This window comes from Odontesthes bonariensis, chromosome 8, assembly GCF_027942865.1.
Source record: "Odontesthes bonariensis isolate fOdoBon6 chromosome 8, fOdoBon6.hap1, whole genome shotgun sequence".
Lineage (NCBI taxonomy): Eukaryota > Metazoa > Chordata > Actinopteri > Atheriniformes > Atherinopsidae > Odontesthes > Odontesthes bonariensis.
Genome location: NC_134513.1, coordinates 8180641 through 8200852, shown reverse-complemented (window position 1 = coordinate 8200852; position 20212 = coordinate 8180641). Strand labels below are relative to the sequence as shown.

General features: G+C 40.2%; 1 protein-coding gene across 5 annotated transcripts in view; it reads left to right on the top strand.

The window, feature by feature from the left end:
* Positions 1-20212, top strand: part of syt1a (synaptotagmin Ia) — a 173203-nt gene that overhangs the window by 88300 nt on the left and 64691 nt on the right. The window contains exon 5 of one of the 5 annotated variants that reach the window (XM_075471533.1): positions 17853-17940. The exons of 3 other annotated variants lie outside the window; for them this stretch is intronic. The gene's annotated coding sequence lies outside the window, so the exon portion shown is untranslated. Of the gene's footprint in view, positions 1-17852; positions 17952-20212 lie in introns of all 5 variants that reach the window. One more of the 5 variants, XM_075471532.1, reaches the window with a different exon arrangement.

The following is a 20212-nucleotide window of genomic DNA, read 5'->3' as shown; positions in this document are numbered from 1 at the left end:
AGAACAGTCAGAGGAGACAGTAATTGCCCTACAGAAAAAAGAACACGTGCTGTATTTAGCAGTTGTATCTAGTAATGCCGCCTCCCATGCCAGGGTTTGCTTTCTTTGTCATTTAATGAGAAGTTACACTGTAATCGAATCACTGCACTGCTTTCCCTGCTGTTTGTCATTCTCCCCTTGTCATCCCTTATCTCTTTCCTTCTCTCTTTGGCCTCATTATAGCAGATTCAGCTGAAATGAACTATAGCCCCCCACCCCTCCCCTTCCCTCAATGCTTGCTGAGGTACAGTAGATCATTAGACAAAGACCGACTAGAGGACCAGAGACCGAACAAAGCTTCTCTGTTCTTTGTAATGTTTGCACTTTCTCATTCAGAACATGAAAGACTTGAAGACTGGTTTATTATGAGGCTTCTGATTGCCCCTGTCTGTCTTGCGCTGGTCTTTTCAGGCACAAAATTTAAATTCCATTTTCACTTCATTTTCCCACTGCTTTCCAAATCCTTTCTTCTCTTATAAGGTCCAACACTTGGTATTCACACTGCTTTTGTGGTTCATTTAGAAATGGATTTGTATTGTTCAATAGCGGTCCGTTAAAAAATTGCTCACCTTTTTTGCTCATTCAGTAGTCAACGTGTCAAATGAAAGCTTTTTTTAAAAATGATTAATTCCCTTTGTTATCCTTTTTTTTTTTTTTTTAATTTATTACACCCACTGGCATTGTCATTTGACTCAACAACTGTGCGTGCGTGTCCATATTGTGTGTTGTGTATTCAGCTGCGAGATCTCCCAGAGCATCAATAGTTGATGAACATCTCAGGCTATCACTCAAACAGCCCTTTCAAATTGTTTTTGTTTAATGGCTGTTCGGCCTTGAATGACATACTGTACTATACCAATATGAGGCTTAGATGCAATTCAGCCTGAGTGGTACTGTACATAGACTGTATGCTGACCTTCACATAACCTTGCAGCGTTACAGTGGGTGATTGAGTTATTAACAGGTGGAAACATTTGAGAGTCAATGACCCTTCTCACAAGTCTCGTTGGAAAGGCAGAAAAGAGAATAAAAATGTTGAGACACAGAAAGAAATGTAATCTTTAAAAATAAACCAGTTCATTACGGGGCAGAAACAACACATTTATAAATGGACATGCACCACCTGTCTGTGGGTGTTTGTGTTTTGATCGGGTCTCCCCTGCCATGGATGTTACAGAATTCCTGCCCAGAGTGGCAGAGAACTCCTCTTGGTCCACTGGATCCGCACTCTCCGTGACTCATTGCCTCATCCACTCTGATTGGCTGCCTGTCCTACTCTGGAGAAAGACAGGACAGAGTGGTGTTGGCCCCTCATGGGCAGGGATCAGCCGTTCCTTTTGCACAACACTCCCCTGGATACACATCCACTCTGTCAGTCCAAATGTTAAAACACAGGCATAAAGCAGACAGTTTGATTGCCAAACAGCTGCCTTATCGTTTGTTTCACAGTTTCGACTGGCTGCCTGGGACACACATCTTGGCAAAGTAAGGATGACTGATATCGTTTTTTTTTTTCCTTTCTTTATGTGACAAAAAAAAATCAGTCCAGCTGCACAATCTATCTTTTTGTATCTATCTCTGGGATCTACTTGGGCTTCCAGTCTCCCTCCATCCCTTTGTGGATGACGCTGTGACACGTGTGACAGATCAGAAGCGAACAGGGTGTGGAGCTTCCTGCCTGCTGAGACTCCGGCTTGTTTGTCGCTTTCAGACAGTCCCAGATGAGACGAGGTCCAGGCCGCTCCACCCAGCCCGCCTGTCAGCTGGCAAAATTCTTATTTTATCTCTGTGGGAAGAGCCTCTCCGCTGAGGCTGTGCAGTGCTGATTCAGTACCATGGACAGCGCTCCTGCTCAGCAGAGGAGAGGTGCCAACAAAGAGAAGGGAAATTCAGCACCACCTTCTATGGAGAGCCCCACACTCACCCACAGAGTAGTTAAAATTAGAAACTAAGCTAGAAAGATAATAAGGTAATAATAATATAAAGGTAATGATTATGCAATACATTTATCTTATTTTTTTAAAAAGTGTTTATGGGATGATTAGATTATATAGTGCGGTTAATGACACATTTTTCATTTGAGTTAAAAAAGGAACCATCTGTGAGCTGCAGACATGACGATGTTTGAATATTTCTATTCATGAACCAGCACTGATCATCACCTGAGTCCATGGAAAATATTCCTAAGTGCTTAACCAGGTAGGCTGGCTCAGTAATTACGGCACTTGCCACCATGGCAAAGCTTTCAAATTGGATTCCTTGCCACAGTGCAGATGATTCACTGGAGCATTAGATCTTAGGTTGCTTATTATCATGAATATCTCTGCATATGATTTCTGTATCTTTTATATCCTTTCAATTTTCCGTGAACCCGGGTGAAAGATGAATACTGCTTGAATTTGAGGTTAGAAAAAGTTAGGTGGTCAGTCTTTTTATGGCACACTGAAGACGATACAATGAGGACTCTATTACTGGCACTTTGTAAGAGGTGTTTGTTTTGTTTTGGTTGGGTTTTTTGACAAAACTGATGTGCAGTATTACTTTGCAAAGGTTTGAAAAACAATGCCCTGGAGCCTCATGTATGAAAGGCGTCATAGCTTTGAGACTGAAAGAGGGTGCGCTCAAAGTATTAAAAGATTGTAAGCCCAAGAAATATTCAAACGTGTCAAACCATGCGCATGCCCTATCCTGCACACCTTTCCTTCATAAGTAAAGAGTGCGATATCACAGAGGCGGGATTGTTTTGTGGTTTATTTTCTGGGATCAGTGACGAAGACAAAGTGTGTCATCTTTCAAAGCTGTCAGAGAATTTGGTACGGGGGTCCATCAGAGTGTGTCCTGCGTCATAACAGCAGCTGACGGTAAGCTCCCACTGGGACCCACTGTGTCCCGTGTCCCAACTGTGGAAGACCGGCAATCTGGTCTGGTCACAGAACTAAATCATTACAACTATGAAAGACATCTGCAGTGATTTAAAGAGGATGAATGATATACGTATTCATAATATTTATCTAATTATTTTTTAATTTTGTGCATTGCATCCAAATGACGCTGTACAGATGCTGCATTTGTTGAGGGTTTTCCTCTGGATCTGTGTACCTCACCTCCTGTGCGTCATTAAGGCACACACATCTTGTGAACAGAGAAAGTTGTCCAGTTTAGTGGCTATTGTGTCTGCGGTAAGGGATGTAAGCAGTCAAGTATTATTTACTGAAGGGTTTTAGTGAGCTCAGTATGACAGGTTGTAGATATTTTTTAAATCACCTTTGCTTCCAGTACAGAGGTAACTCTAAATTGGAAATGGCGCTGCGTGGGTTTTTAGCTTTTTTGATGTTAAACTTGCTATGTTAATCTGCTACCATTATTGTTTTTATACCTTGTTTGGTATTGGAGACTCCTGTGATGAGATGGTGCTCTGTAATTTTGCACTGGCAACTGTCAGAATCCAGAGATTGCGGGTTGGTCCACACATTATCACAGCTACCCTTGACTCAGTGGCTCTGCCAGCACAAATTTAGTTCAAGACATTGTCACGTTGATAATTAACATTCAACAATCTATATGACTTTTTCCACTTTTCATTTAGTGCCATTTTAATAGAATAAACACAATTTACCAATAAAATCAAATGTACAAATTAAAAGGTTAGCTGTGTATGGTTTCTTTTTGCCAATTTGACAGATTTTCTCCTCCACGTTTCTGCTTTTACCACTTTTCTTTAGTTAAAAACCAGAATTGGCCCACAGCAATGTTGTGTTGTTCAGCTTTGCAACTAAATCTATAATGATGCTGTCAGTGGGAGGTCATAAAAAGGCAGTCACTTGAACATTAATGCTCCACTCTGGTGCCATTAAACCAGCAGAAGAAGGGAGTGCAAAGAGATGTCAACCTAAAATGGTGAAAAAAAGGCTTATTCCAACTGTTTTTTAAAAGGATTTTGGTTTTCTAACAAAAATTGTGATTACATGACACAAGTGAGACTCGCACAGTGGACAGAAGACTGTTTTTTTGTTGGATTTGTGATTTATCATAATATTGAGAATGTATATATTTCGCTAAAATGGACAGCCCACTTCAGTTGTTGGTTCTTGATTCATTAGTTTTCATGTTGCTTTGGTAAAGATTACGACCACAAATCCTGAATTTTGTGTCTTTAGCCATGGTTTTCCTTGCTCATAGTGAGAGTAACATACCCAAGAACACTCTCCTCCACTGCAAAATACTTCATTTCACTCATTTATTGACATATTCTATTAATGGTAATGCTTGGTCATATTTACCAAGAATGAACTGTTTACAAATATTTTTAAACACAGTTGTATATGAATTTAATTACTCGTAATGAATTAAAAACCATCTTAAATATGGCTGGAGTTGCAAGTTCTGTAGATGGCTGCATATCCATCAATTTCGTTGAAATAATTAATGTTTTTTTTTTTTTTTTGTACATCTGTGTTATTAGAGCACAGTAACAGGGTGGGAGCTCTGGCAAATTATTCATACAAGTCCTCTTTGATAAAAGCATCTGTTGTCTCGTCTCTTGTGACAATATTGTAGAAACTGTTGAACTCATAGCTTTAATGCTACACTGGAGAAGGTAGAAGGATAAAAGCCATGTTTCCTCATCCCCTTACCCAGCCCACTTCCACAGAAATATGCGTACATGAGCTCAGCAAGACATTGTGTGCCCTGCTGCACGTTCTCTGAGATCAGAGGATAACACTGGCACCCAGCACCCCACACAGCAACAACAAAAGCTGCACAAGTCTTGCCCTTAGGCTTCTGTTATCATCGGCGGAAAGCAAACCACCAGTCACTCCTCTCTTTCCCTCTCTGTCTACTGAACCTGCATACACATGTCTCCTAATTGAGAGAGCTAATAACTAACCAGGGTCATTTGTATATGTATTCATTAGCATAATTGAATAGGCATGAGTTAAGTGTTTTTCACTGGTGTGTTAATAACGCTGTTTAGAAACACGTGAACTTGTTTGCACGGCTCAGTACCGTCATGAGATTCATGTGTTTAGGTCCTACTTCTTCATCCCACCTTGCTCCTTCTCCTGCCCTATGTCTTATATCTCATAAAGTAATGTTTGGTCGTGTTTGTTTTCCTCTTGTATGTCCTTGTCTGTGTAGTATGGGTGCAAGGTTGAGGCAGACAAGAGGGCTGTTGACCGTATATGTTGTAGGTTAGACATTACTCAGACTGTAGGCTGCTGCCTGTAAATTCTCATGTGTCAAGAAGGACAAAGATGGGGAGAGTATACACTTGTGATTTTAACCTCTGACAACAGTCTGCTGTTCCTCTTACGTCATGTTCTGTCCATAAAGCCTTACTTGTGACAGAAACTTTGATGTTGGTCAACAGTAACCTTGACAGCATGAGGCTGCACATGAAGTGAGTTGATGTAAGTTGGGTTTAAGGTGAAGGAAGTCGAAAAGTAACGAGTCGCAGTGTTGATGGAGCGAGTATGTATTTTCCATCTCGGAATGCTGTCGCTCGTCACTGCGCTGTCTGAAGCAGTGAGCTGTCTGTTGAAAATGTGATCTGAGTGCAAAAGGAGATCTACTTCTTATCATTACACCTGACTCCACTGACTTCACCAGAGACCTCTATTTACAGCGAGAGAAGAGGGCAAAACTGACAACATCAAGAAAGTGCAATTTTTACAGCACCCAGTGCACAGATTGCTGAAAGGAAGAATGAAACTCAAGAGTGGCACACCTCAAATGTATTTAATTGTTGCATAGCAACAACTCGCTGGTTTTCAGCAGATATAGCACCTAGCAAAGGTTTGTTTGTGTTTGACAGAGTGTGAAATAAGAGTAATAAAAATAGAGAAATTAAGCTGAGAGAGAATATATCTCATTTGACTGTTTATCATAATCACTCTTATTTTGTCGCTCCAGGATGCGGTGTGGTCAAATGGTTATGGTACATCCTATCACTCTTCGATAATCGTCTCAATTTTTACCAACATCAACCAAAATTTAGGGAGACTCTGGTGACTTTGCTTTGTATTGTTGTTCGTTATGTTACCATTTGTAAAGGAATGCGTTAAAGTTGTGAGAGTCGTGGCCCAATGTGAGTTGAGAATGTGCCGGAGTAAACGGTCAACAATACACGTCCACAACCTGCTGCCTGCTGGATCAGATCTTCCGTCTGGGGACATATGCTACAAATGGACCAAGTCCACGGCTTATTTCAATACACGGGAGGTGGAACAACAATAGATGAACCAAAATAAGTTTTTCTTGCCTCATAAAACAGTAAAGCTGAAAATTGAACTCACAGCAATTCTAATAAACCACCAAACACACTTAAACTTGCTCTATAGTGTACTTACTATTTATATACTTTCAGTCTGTTATTGAACTGAATAATTCCAAATGCTCCTGCACGTGTGACTTGCATCGGATAGTGACGACAAAACTCATCACAAACTGTTAATGGCATAAAATGCTATACACTTGCAATTCCCTAAATGGGCAAAGTTTAAATGTTGGGAACATTGTGTGGATCAAGTGAATTTAGATGTGTATTGTATGAACTTATCAGTAGAGGTAAGTTTGAATTATATTAGTTTTAAATAAGAATAATACATCTATATATTTTTTTTCCTTTAAAGAGATATGTGTATACAGAGTTTACAGGAGAGACACAGAAACCCCTTCAACATAACCATTTTTGATTAATCTCCTTTAGTGCCAGTGTAGAGGCAGGTGGTTCAGAAGATAAAGTGGGTCAGATACATTCTTGCGAGTCTATGGGGCAAAATAATCAATCAGAATATGTGCTTTTACACTCAGCCATCGAAGTTAATCGACTCAAGACCCGCCTCTGGTCTCCTAAAGTGGTGGGTCAGGGAGCGCAAACACATCTCACAGGAAATGACTCCTCAGTGGGCTGTCGCGTTCAGCAGTCCCTGGTGACAGCCCTCCTCAAGCCTTCGCCATGATATCACAGCAGCCTAGAAGGGACGATGCAAATCCAGACCCAAGAGTGGGAATTTAGATCTTTCACAGGAACGATGAAGGTTTCATTTGGAGGCAGTGTGTAATTTGTTCTTTATTACGTCCTACACACTGAGCAATTAGAATAAAGAGAACATTTTTGGTAGTTTATAGAATAATATAATATCTACTTAGATTTAGTTGCTGCTTATATCCTTTTATATTCTCAGTAGGGTCGCTGTCTGAACTGTACTTAGATTTAGAATTTACATTTTCCGCTCTTACATTTGGTTAAGATTTTTGGGGTATAAAAGGTACAACTCAGCTGCTGTATAGATACCAGCTGCCCTGTGCTTTCTGAAAGGCTCCTGTTTGCCATGTCTGACCTGCCTTTGGGGTAAGAACTTATCCTCACTCTTCTCTCCTGTTGTTGGCTTGTGTTGATCGAATAATATGATTTCTACCCTGCAAACAAAAGAAAGTCATTGTCTATATGTTCCTAATGGAAGTGGTTTGTTCTGCCTCAAAGAGTCATTGGTGTCAAAGTCTATCTGCGACCTTCCAGTCAGTTCTGGCTTTCTGCAATTATAGGATCTATCATGTTAAAAGGCTCTGTCACAGAAAAGGAAAAAGCCACCAGGTTATCTTCAGGTCAGGCATTTTCTCCATTAACTCTGTCCTTTAATGCATTGAGAGGCCCTAAAGCAGAGCAAGCTGTGGTAAATGAATGATCAAAGATGTTAGATGTTCGCTTGGAAGTATTATTTTTTTACCTTTTTACTACCTTATTGTGACAGCCCCTATGAGAGAAAGCGATGCAGTTTCACAGACATGAATAAACTATAAATGCTGTGTTCATGTGCAAAATTTGGGATTTGTCACGTTTGCAAGGCAGGTGACTGAAAAAAGTATGTAGATACATTTCAGCGCTTTAAAGATTCTTCCTTCTCTGTTAAGAGAAGAGCAGTAAGATAAGTGGGTCATGCAGAAGTTTTCAAGTGAGGTTCAATTCAAATTTAGTTTAATTCATTTGGTGAGGACTTGTACAATAGCTGGTTAAAATGCAATCAGTGCCTTTGCATTTCCTCTTAAGAATCACACGCCTCATTCTGAAAACACACGCTCATTTGAATGCATTTCTTTTAGCCAAAATGAAGTGCGCAAAGTTAAAAAAAAAAAAAAGAAGAAGCTGGTATGTCTTTATCCTGATTTTGCATCACCTGCTCTTGAATTAGTGGAGGGAAGGTGAAGGTCTTTGTGTGTGGAAGACGGCGGTGTGCAAAAACCACTGTCATTAACTGCAGCACATTGAGCTCATGAATTATTCATTCATCGTCACCTTCACCTGCTGCCAAAAGTCGTGACTGAATTTTGGGAGGCAACACATTGCTCCAGAAACTTTGAAGCCAAATGAACAAAATCTGCTCTTCCACATCGTTGTCAATTATCTGAGACCACCTGCGTATGAAGAATGGTGACATATCATGTTTAACAGCTCCTTCGTTCCAGTCTGTTTCCTCGGATTGTAAAGTTAACATCACAGGAAATTATTTCCCTAAGTTTCGGGAGAACCGGCACAACCCTCCCTGTTTAATTAAAATGCCGGTTTCGCCTTAAAAAAAAAAGTATTTTCAGTCAAGCTGTTCTCTCTGCACTAAACCCATCGCTCAGCCATAACTGTCTATATTAATAAGCTCTCTGGTTTTTGATATGATGAAATCCCAAGAGAAACAAATTACCCAGTGTGCATAATAAAGCATAGTTAAGGCAAAGAACGAGCGGTGTGGGCACAGTCCATCCTCTGTACTAAAGTGTCTCTATGGAGAGTGAATGGAGGGGCAACTAGACCCTGTTTTTCTGCTTTAACAGGGTAAAATATATATATAACTGCATTACTAACGGCATTTTATTTTTTTTTTCAGTAACGAGTTATCTAATTAATTACTTTTCCCATCGTTGCAACGCCGTTGCCGTTACTGAGAATGTGAAGTGGCGCGTTACTAAAATTTGGTTGAATGAAGGGCAAGGTGTCAGGTTTTGGCCACACATGGGCTGCCTGGAGAGAGCAGGGGTAGGGATGATGACACCATTGTAAATGTGATGATGATTGGCTGGGTGGGGGGATCATGGCTTGCTGACGCTGTCTCGCTGCACACTCTGACTGCCAAACACAACAAGACAGCGATAATGGCGACGAGCCAGGAAAATTCAAAGGTTCTCAAACTGGAAGTACCGGCGCTACTTCTTGCTCATTGAAATTAAAGGCAAGAATCTTTATGTAAGATGCACGCTACACCCAGGAAAAAAATATTTTTTTCCACGTCTGCTTCAAGCAACTCGTTCATAAGTTCTTATTAACCAAATGTTCTAAAATACTGTATATAGTGTTTTTATTCTTCAATCAGTTATTCATTAATCATCTTTGACGTTAAAGATGTTATAGAATGTAATAGCGTATAGAACATGAAAAATAACGTCAGTTACTTTGCTGAGTAACAAATTACTCTTACAATGAGGTTACATATCCACTTATCCAATTTCTTTGACTAAAATTTACATCACTCATTTTTTATTACTTTATATATAAATGTCCATCTACTCAAGACAATGAACACCAACCATTTATCAACCAATACTGCTTATCATTATAGGCAAATTGTTTTGTCCTAGGTGCAAAAGAGGTCAGTTCTTTAGATGAAAAATGCCACAAGGGACTCCAGAATGATTTCATATAATTGATATTTCTGAGATTCGTTTTGCAAACAATAAGTGAAAATATGACACGGGTATAAATGAATACAACGTAGATCCTTGGCAAGAATAAAAAGGAGGTCAGTGTTTACAACACCTTTGTAATTGGTAACAGAATGCGATGTCCGGCGCGTTATTCTCTCCATGTTTTCCATAGCTGGACCGGAGCTGGAAATTGTTCCTGGAGCTGAGAGTTTTAAGAGCTTTTTGTGAGCTGAATTACACCCCCCAGGCACTTCTTTTTTCTGAGCGCAGCAGTCAAATGTGTGACAGCCTCTAACCTCGGGCTCTCTTCTGTACGCGTCTCTTACCCCACCCGCCTTCTCTCTTTCGGCCCATCAATCAGTCCAGCCCACATCACGCTCTAGTAAGCTTGACTGGCACTAAGGAGAGAATCTCGCTTTACAGCGTGGTGTGCAGTGCTTGCCAGTTCGTGTGCATATAAATCCACCCATTTCTATTTTCTTTCATCTTTCTCTGCAGGAGATGTTGCTCCAAATGAAAGCAAAGCGCAGAGACAGATTTATCTCATCTTCCTGAGTGGATTTTATCAGCTCTTGTTCCTTCACAAGGCCACAAAGCTGGTCACTTTAGCTGGTCAAGGCCCTTCCCTGTCAGGTCATTTGGCTTTTAAACTGCCCGGTCTCCTTTGTGCTTTAACGCTCACCTGGCACCACCTTATTGATTCCTGCACTGATCCCTTTCAAACAGGCCTGTACGTGCATCACAGAGCATCCAGCAAATATCCTATCATGTCTCTGTGCTCATTACTACACCACTCGCAGAGAATCAGAGCTGCATCCTCTTTGTGTCAGCATGATGAGTGGTGACAGCGCTCGGAGTCATGTCTTTTGTTGTGTGTTCTGGCATATTGTGTTGTTTTCTTTTTGTTTACTGGAGTGAATTGGGAGCTGCTTATGGCCCAAAGGCGGTGCTGTAAAGGCAGATGGGGTCCGAGGTTCAGGGTCAACCCCCAGCTTGCTGTCCCAGACCACATGCCTCAGCACTGAGTCAATGACCCACACAGCCACAGTTCCTCTAATCATTAAATACACCATGTTGTGATTTCCTGCCCCTACTTATTGCTGATTGATGACCAGACAGTATAGAAGGCTTTGGGCATAATTGATATTTTCTAACTAAAATGATAATTAAAATGTTTTGGAAATCCAAAATAGATCATTTTTATGCATAGTTTGTTAATTTTAATTTGAGCCAGGAATGTCTTGAGAGGGTAATGAACAGGATGGCCTTCTACATTTATAAATGGGTGTAAATTAGAGCTGTGACAGGCTCTAATTAAGTCTCAAGCCACAGTGGATTATTATTCCACTGTTTTGTCATGGAAATGCAGAAGGCAAGGACAGAAATTAGTCTATGTGATTGAAAAGACGCATGACAGGAGGAAGACAAAGAGAGCGACAGAGAGGTGGGAATCAAAAGTTTGCACTCTTTAGAAGAGGTGGTAATAAGATAAGCTTTCTTGTTGGACAGGCTCACAGATGGCCAGTCCTCTCCTGGTGTGGCCAAGACACTCCAGCTTCATTTATCTCTTCCTCACAGCATTTTTTCCTTTTTGGATGACTCTCCATCCACCTGCGCTCCCCTCTTTCCTCACGTCCTTCACAGGAAGTTGATCCAAGCTTTTGACTGTCTTATTACAGAGAGCATTATGGCACAGTGTTTTTCTGCTCATCTCAAGTAAATCTGGAATCTCTAAGAACATGTCGAACATTTGTGATTGTTTCCACCAACAGAAAAGCTAAATATGTCAAACTTAACATCACTAAATGTAATGAAGGCAAAATGACATGTAAAGTAGATGTGTTCACAGGGATTACATTTTATTTCCAAACCTGAACAGTTCTCCATGAAATGTTCATCATATTGATCTTATATTAGCAACACTTTACCTCAGTTCACCCTTCAGTTTATAGGCAACATTAAACAGACATTAAAAATGCATATTGTACAACTTGTCTCTCTGACCATTTGCCTTCTATAACCACAATGTGACATTCAGAAGCTGTTTGTTTACATACGATACCAAACAGACCTGAAGACCAAGAGCAATAGAACACGGCCTTCTGACTTACATTTAAAATATGGACCTCAACCTTTAAGAGTATCGGGTCCACTGTAGTGGGTGGACCCATGAAGACTTCTTTAAATCGGAATTATTTCCATTCATTTTGTAAAATTACACACTAAAGATAAAATGGCCCAACAGCTGCAAGTGAAAATGATAAAAGTTACTGATACGAACGACAAATGTCCGTTACTCCCAGAGCTCCAGCGTATATCATCAGTCGTTTTTGATGCACCTGAATTACCATCCACTGGAGTATCTTTTCACTCTTGAAATTGATAGAATTCTAAAATATGATGGAAGGAGTACCACAGAAATGTATTGGATAAAAGTATTGAATTGTAACTCTGAACTACAATTTCTTTGGATGGTTTTTTTTCCATGAGTTTGCTCTCCCTTGAGAGGCAATAACGAAAAGAAAGTGCCTCATAGAAAAACTGTGTCCACGTGTGTCTAATCTTAGTCAGACTGTGCTTGCAGCTGTCTCAATCTTTTTTTGTTTCATTTGATTGAAATGTGCTCAATTTAAAGCTCTTTTTTTTTTTTTTTTTTTTTTTTTTTTTTTTTAAATTTAAGTAATACTATGTAACATTTCTACCTTAAAATAACAGCTTGAAAAAAATTGTGCGGCTAGAATGAGTTTTAATATTACGATTGGTCTGTCTCCTATGCCCTTCGGGGGTCTGAGTTGGAAAAACTGCGCTATGTAACTTTGCTGGACCGGCCCGGGGGCTGAGCGGAAGTACTTCGACTTGCTTTCTGGCACACCTACTGCAAAAACAAATAGACCCCTCTCACGCTCCCAGGTACATTTGATTGCTCTTACCTTCTCGGTCGACATAGCTTGCACCTTCTGACTCCTCGCCGGTTCGTCAACAAACGTGAAAGCGAAAGGGTGTTGTATTTACGACAGTGTAACCGTACATTACCTCCAAGCCTGCAGGGGGAGCTCCATAGTGGGCTTTTTGAGAAGTTGCATTGTATTGCTTTAATTAAAATCACAAAGAACAAAAGCACGTGGTGTTGATTTGTGACAAACTTACAAGTGAATGAATCCACATGAATCTGTTTGGAAATCTGCTCTGCAGCATGGCTGTTCCATCGATCGTTGTTATAGGGCAACACAAAGAAACGATCAGAAACTGTCTGGCATGATGCAACTTGGATCTCCAATCACCAAATTCCACAAGGTACATGGACGTAATTAAATGACTAGTCAAGCTGTTGAAATTATTTGGTCTCCCACTGGGACTTCTTTCATTGCTGCACAAATCCTAACGGTGTGTGACAACATAAAGTCTCTAAAGAGCGCGGGTTAAATTCCCGTTACACATGCAGGCTATAAAAGAAAAATGTGGACAGCTGCCTCAGAATGTGCTCAGTATTAAAAGATGGATCCTGTCGCATCTTTATTTTAAGAGAGCTGAATTTTCTCACTAATTCCCAATGTTCTTGGATGTGTAAGGGACGGCTTAACACCATGCACCATCCTTGGTTTCCATGACGACCGTGATCCCTGTATGATAATCGGATTCCCATAGCTGTGAAAACACTCATTCCTGCCCTATCCAAGCAAATTATAACACTGAGAGCACGGTGAAGAATTTGACTGTGACGACAAACATTCGTGTGGAGAAATGCTTTGTGTCTGAGCCAGCCTGCAGGGTCAGACCTCAGTGCTTCTTTCCAAAACACCACCGCAAGATAGACCACAAAAGAGGAGCTAAGTCATTACTAAATGATGAGAAGGTATTATCAGCAGAGGCTTGACAATCTGTTTGTTTTCTTTTTTCCTTTTTTGCACTTTGGTGTTGGGGGAAGAACATTAAGAGTAAGAAAAGAAAACCCATCTCCTTCTCATATTATGGAACAAGATGAAGCACATTTGCTTAGTGTGGCATTGTGCAGACATTTATTTCTGTTAGGCGCTTTCCCTTTTACCTTTCATGTCTTCTTATTTACTGTCAGCAGGATTTAAGGTCACTGTCATCCTTCAATACTTGAGTTAATGTAGTCCAGGTAGAAGGGGAAAAAAAGAAAAAAGATGCACAGAAATTGAAGTGGTCATTTTGAAATGTCAAGCAGGTTGAAACACCGTGACGTACTGACAGAGGTTGTTGCTTTGTCCTTTTTCTTTTAATTTGCTGGTTTAACTCATCTTCGCTATCTGAATGATCAAGAGGAAGTTACCTGGTTACAAAATGATAAGAATAGGTCTGTCCATCTTTGTCTCACAGGCCGGGAGATTTTGTTGTAGTTTAGCTATCGAATTGATTAAAAACTGCAAATCTACTATGATGAAGTTGTGTGGTTCAGACCAAACCAAACTTTAGGTCCCCATTTGTTTAGGTGGAATGTGAGCCAGATGCATGAATCTATGTACACAAACAGGAATGTGTATTCACTTTTCTTTGATTAGATTTGAAAAGCTGAACGATGAAATTGTGCGTCCATACATGAGCCCGGTTCCTGCTCCCTTTATTCAGTTAGCAGATTCAATAGTCTCTGGTGCTGGTGTGTTTGCAAGGTATCGCTGAGATTTCAAAACAAAGAAAGCATACTACTCTTGCTTTGCATCACATTTTATCGATCCTACTAATGTTTTGGCATTCTTTGCCTGCATTCTTTGCCTGTACAAAGAGTATTGTGAGAAGAACTTTCAACAGTGATCTTAAGTAGATGTTCCACCATTTATAAGTGCACAGATGTAGGACAACTACTCTTCTCAACAAATTGGCCAAGACACCTTCAGGCGTGCACAAACACAGCAAATTATAGCCGCACGGGTCTCCATTTCATCAAAGTTTTTTGAGACTTTTTAAGCGACTGCGTTTGTAAACTAGGCACTCAGTTTCACTTGGAAATGTGTCCCCTGTTTGTTTTTGTTGTCATATCCACTGTAACTGTAGGATGTAAAGAGGCAAAGGTGTGCACATGAGTCGCATGTGAGTGACAGAGGGTGCAAACCTAACATGATGCTCTCTTTATTGTAACAATGCTGGGTGGCAACAATGTTACAAGAGCTCGCCTCCTGTTAGTCTCACTGGCCATCTGTGTCCTGTGACATTACAGCCCCGAAATTCTGACGAGAATAAGGAGAATAAGACAAAACCTTGTTTTGAAAAAGAGCAGGGAGACCTACTCCTCCAAACATAAAATGCCCACACTGTTATGTTAAAGATATCGCAAAGAAAGCAATGTTGTGTATTTTATGCATTACTCCCTATGCAGCCCAACTAACTATTACCACTTAGCTCACTCAGACTTTAAACGTTTGTATAAGATAAGATGCATGTATGTGCCTGGAAAGCAGCCACAACAGGCTCATAGAGTCTGTCTCAACCTGTATGTATGTATCACAAGCACCAGGCCAATAAATGGTAGCTGTTGTTTTGACCAAGATGTCAACACGAGGGAAAATAAGTCATTTAGAAGCTTGATGAGTGTTAAATAGAAAGGAAGTGAACTCATAAATAAGCAAGGAATAAATCTTTAATCATACATGAAAACCACATGATTCAATTACAATCCTATATACAATAACTGTTAAGATGTTGGTCTCGGGTTGGATGAGCTCTTTTTCATGTGAATGTAGATGATGTATATTCCAACCCAAGTGCTTGAATAAAGCTCCATTCAAAGCTTCAGCAATAGCATAACCAGAGATGTACCAAACTGCAGCATTTTTAAAGAAAGGATGTAGCAATCAGTCTGCATAAGACTAAACACAGTATAACTCAGTATATCCTGCCATTCACAAACTGGATTCGACATGATTTTTCTTATTTTAATGTTCTACTTCACTCTGTAAGGCCACATAATACAGAACCAAATAAATAGAACACCCTCCAACTTTCCACAACCTATGTTCCTGTTCATTCAGAGCATTAAAAAAAGTAAAATACACAGCCCATGAATGAAAAGTTAAGGTAATGAAAGTGCCAAGGACCTTGGCAGGGTCAAAAACCTCTCTTCCAGTGCCAGAGCAGCTCTCCTGATGCACAACCGTAACACACAGCTGCAGCTTTTTTTATTGCGTACAGAATTAAGTGACAAATCATAATAATGATAATATTGAAATGCAGGTAAATTTCATAAATCCAGTGTTATTTGTATAAAGTTTGTCTGTATACGGCTTGTTTTTATGGTTTGGTTCAATGTTCAGGGTCAGACTGGAGTTGGAAGTCATAAAGTCGCCCTAAAATCTGTTTTTCAACATATAAAATCCAACATGTACAATCCAGATAAACGCCACAAAGATGATACATCACACTAAAAAGAATAAGTGACTCTGTAAGAGACATACCAACCTCTGAATGTATCCTTTATTTCCAGTCACTGAGTTTTGTTTTGTCATATTATTTATTTTTTGTCTTACTTTATGTCTGAGAGAGCAAAGGGCTGACTGCATTCATTCTTTTCACTGGCGCAGTCTCAGCCTTTCACATTCATCTCCAGCTCAGCGTTTGACAACTATAGATCCTTTCTCCTTTGCACAAGACAAATGACCTTATTACCACAGAGGACCATTCAAAATAGGATCACGTCAGGCACGGCAACACACTTCTGAGAAAATACAGACCCGCTCTGTGAACTGAGCGCTGTTTCTCAGGGAAAACTTCAAAAGCACGTTTTACAGACCAAATGAGTTTTAGAGCTTGTTTGGGCTTTCAGCTCTTATCAAGAGGCTCCCTGCTGGGCAAGACAACAGGATCAGATGCTTTATAATTGAATACTGTCCAGATGTTAGTGAAACAGTGCCTTCCACTAAAGCTGATTTTGCTGCTGAGGATTTGTTTTACCGTAATGAATTTTTTGTTGTGTACTGACAGAGATACGCCTGGAGGGGAGGTATCCTCTGTTTTATGGTGTGTGGGCTTAAATATGTTTGTACCCCCCTCCTCCCCGGGTTGTCATAGCACTAAGGGGGCAGGCAAGATAGACTAGGCATGCGGTGTTCTCCCTTGTGGGAAATTAGCATCTTCATGCATAATTACAGGACAAGATAGGATGGCCAGGATTCATTTTTCTCAGTTGTGTACACAGAGCCCTTAAGCCTTTTGCATTATCTAAAGATCGCTGTATGGAACTCGTTGAATAATTCATGCTGGCAGCTGTTTGTGAACAGTGCAAAATTCCAAGTAGTTCGATGCCACCTTTATTCTCAAGTTCTAGCAACTGAAAGGAATTTGGCGTCACGCTGACCTCGCCTCTCACAGCTGTTTCAGTCCTTTCCAAAAAGTGGAGCCTATTTGGATCTGGACAGATGAGAACGGTAAGTACTAACAAACCCGGTGTTCATGAATGTCTAATCATAAACCATCAAACCTGAACTATGATGGCAGACATTAATAGCATGACTGATAGGCTAATAAACCTATCATATTTGTGTCAGTCATCCAGAATGGATTTCAGTTCATTTGCATAACTATTTCACTATTTCCACATAGCTCCCACATTACTGTCAAAAAAATTTTTTTTAGGCTTTTCAAAGCAAATCCAACTCAGACAGTTTTTGCTTTAGAATTACAATCCAAAAAGATTTAGAAAACCTGTCCTGGATTACTTAAATTTATATCTAAAACTTGGCAGAAGCTTCTATATAATTACTCAGGCAGTTCTCACTTTCTTTGCATAACCTTTTAAACACTTCTCATTCAAAGGTAGACCATACTCACAGTAACATAATGATTTTTCTGGTGAAAAGCTGCACTCATCTCGGAAGCACCGAAATGGTATGAAAATATAAAGGCAAAAAAATGAATAACATAGCCCAAAAAGGTGGACAATAGTCACATTTAGCCCCATTTGAACACTGCTTATAGCTAAAGTGCAAATGATGTGATGCTTAAAAGAATAAAAAAGAAACCCTCTGGATATAAAGATCCTCAGCAAAGTGTTTCATACCGCAGGTTTAGCCTAACTGAACTTGTTCCCGTCTGAGTGACTAGTGGGATCATTCATCCTGGCTTTTGCCCCTCAGGTGAGCCACGCTCCTCTCTCGATGTTTATGCAGGTTGTCAACATCTGACAGCGGACGAAATAGGACTGGCAGTTGGTTTCCCTTTGCCTGATCAGTGTGGACTGTTGGCCCACAGCTGAAGGTCAGAATAAGGTAGACACACACACACACACCAACACACCCTCAGTCACATGAAAAACCAGGCTGATTTGAGGGAGATTTATGGAGGAATCATGAGACATCTGAATGGAGCTCAGAGAGCTCAATGTCTGAAAACAAAAGCTCTTTCTCTAAGAATTCCCGTTTATATTTTTTAGGGGATTTAGATTTTTATGAAAAATGTTATTCACTATTATAATCCATCATTATTCAAGTCAGACGTACGCCTATTCCACCATTGTTTTCAGCACCTAAGCTGTACATTTGTATGACATAAATGTCATACGATGGCAACAAAATAAGCCATGTAGCATCGACATGTTTCTAGTGTCTCTTCCCTGAACTCCAAAGCACATCAGAGTTTACAATGAGCCCAATATGGTGATGGCAACACTTTCACAGATTTTCACCCTGACGAGTGATACACTCAAGTGTCCCCAAACAAGCCAACGTTTCCTTTTTGTGTTTTCACAGCTTGTGTGAGAACTACAAAAAATTGTTCCACGTCTTGGCTAAGCTCTTTAACAGAAACCAAACGGTTGTCATTTTTAACTAACACCACCTAATTCTCTTAAATGTCACGTGATTGTGTTCAGCTGGAGCTGAATGGAGAACTACCTCAGACAAAGTGATGCTGCTTCCCTCCTGTGTGTTTTCTCTTGAAAATCAATGCCTCTACACTGCTTCTGTATTTTCTCCACAAGATGAAATCCTAAGGTTTAGATTTTGCTTTACCAGGTCACACATTTGATGCCGGTTTTCCTTTGTCAGTCAGTGGGGTTACATGGCACTGAGAGAATCGAATTGATGACTAAATTACAATAAGACTGCATTATTAAGTTCATGTATACACCTTAGTTTGACTAAAAATTGGACCGGATCGGGTTACTCGCAGTCGGATTAAGACGGTGAAGCACGTGGTGAATTGGACTTTGCGTTTTGCGCATGCTCGAGTTTTTTTCGCGGGGTCGTGACCTGGAAGTCAAAGGAGACGATATTACTGTTGTTGTCGCCGCTGTCGAAAACAAACAAACAACACGATGGAGAATGCGCCGTTGTGCATCGCATTTGTGCAATAACTAGCTCATCACAAAGGAAATGTAGAGGGACGTAGCTTCATCTTGCTCTTTGTTCGCCATCTTTCTCGAATGCCTGAGTTTGTTGTTGTTGTTGGTGGTGAAGCGGTCAACCGGAAATGGCTCTAGGAAATTAGCAATAGTTGAAATGGGTACAGCGCCACCTGTCATACCGGGTTATGACATGCTTTGTGCCTCTGATGCCATTTCCTCACCGCCATGTATACTTGGATAATTGCCCTTGCTCAAATAAGGAGCATAATCCAACTATAGCTATAATCGAATTAATCTCATGATGTAGACCTACTGACTGTGTTTTCAGGCTTTCTTAGAAAGTTAAATTTGATGCAGTGTAACTGTGAACAACCATGCTTTAATAGCAACACTGCTTCAAAAAGCTGCCTTTACGTCTGATTAAAAGAAATCCACAAATAATTGTTGACATACAAGTCAATTTTTTTTCTCCCTTTCAAAAGTGCTTTGACTGCATGTGCCTCATTCCAAGTTTTTTCTCAATAAGTATGGATATTTTATCCTGTCTCCCTTGTGGGATAGATAACAGCTTGTTCAGTCAAGGGTTATCAGCTGCAGATGGCTGAAGACAATAAACATGATCAAACATGGAGGCGGTTATTTTGAGGCAAACCGCCTTAAATGAGTCATGAGATGATTAAACCCGACCTTATTTTTTTTCTATATTTCCTTTTTCTTTTCCCTCCTTGAATGATCTGTTAAAGTTTTGCCTCACTGTAACCTTTCATATCAGGCACAGGTTATGATTGAATATACTCATTCAGAATTTGTTTCCCAACTATGAACAATCTACCTCGTGTAATGAGATGTGTGGGCTGCCCCTCGCTATTAATGGCTTCAATAAATCATCTATTTATCTGGGCAGCGCAAAGCTCACGACTGGTACCGACTCTCAGCCCTTCCCTCCTCCTACAGTGAGCCAAGCTTTCAAGCTATCCTCTTTAATAATCTTGATTAATTCTGTTTACCTCAGAGCAGTCATTATAGAGAATGGCCACCTATAATTTTAGCAGACAAAGAAAAACTTGGAAACTTTTTGTAATTGGGAGGTTGACCTCAAACTTGCTTGGCTCTTCTGCTGCTCAAGGTTACGAGCTTTTTTGCAATTTAAAACCAAGAAATACTAGATGTCCCTCTCATTAGGTT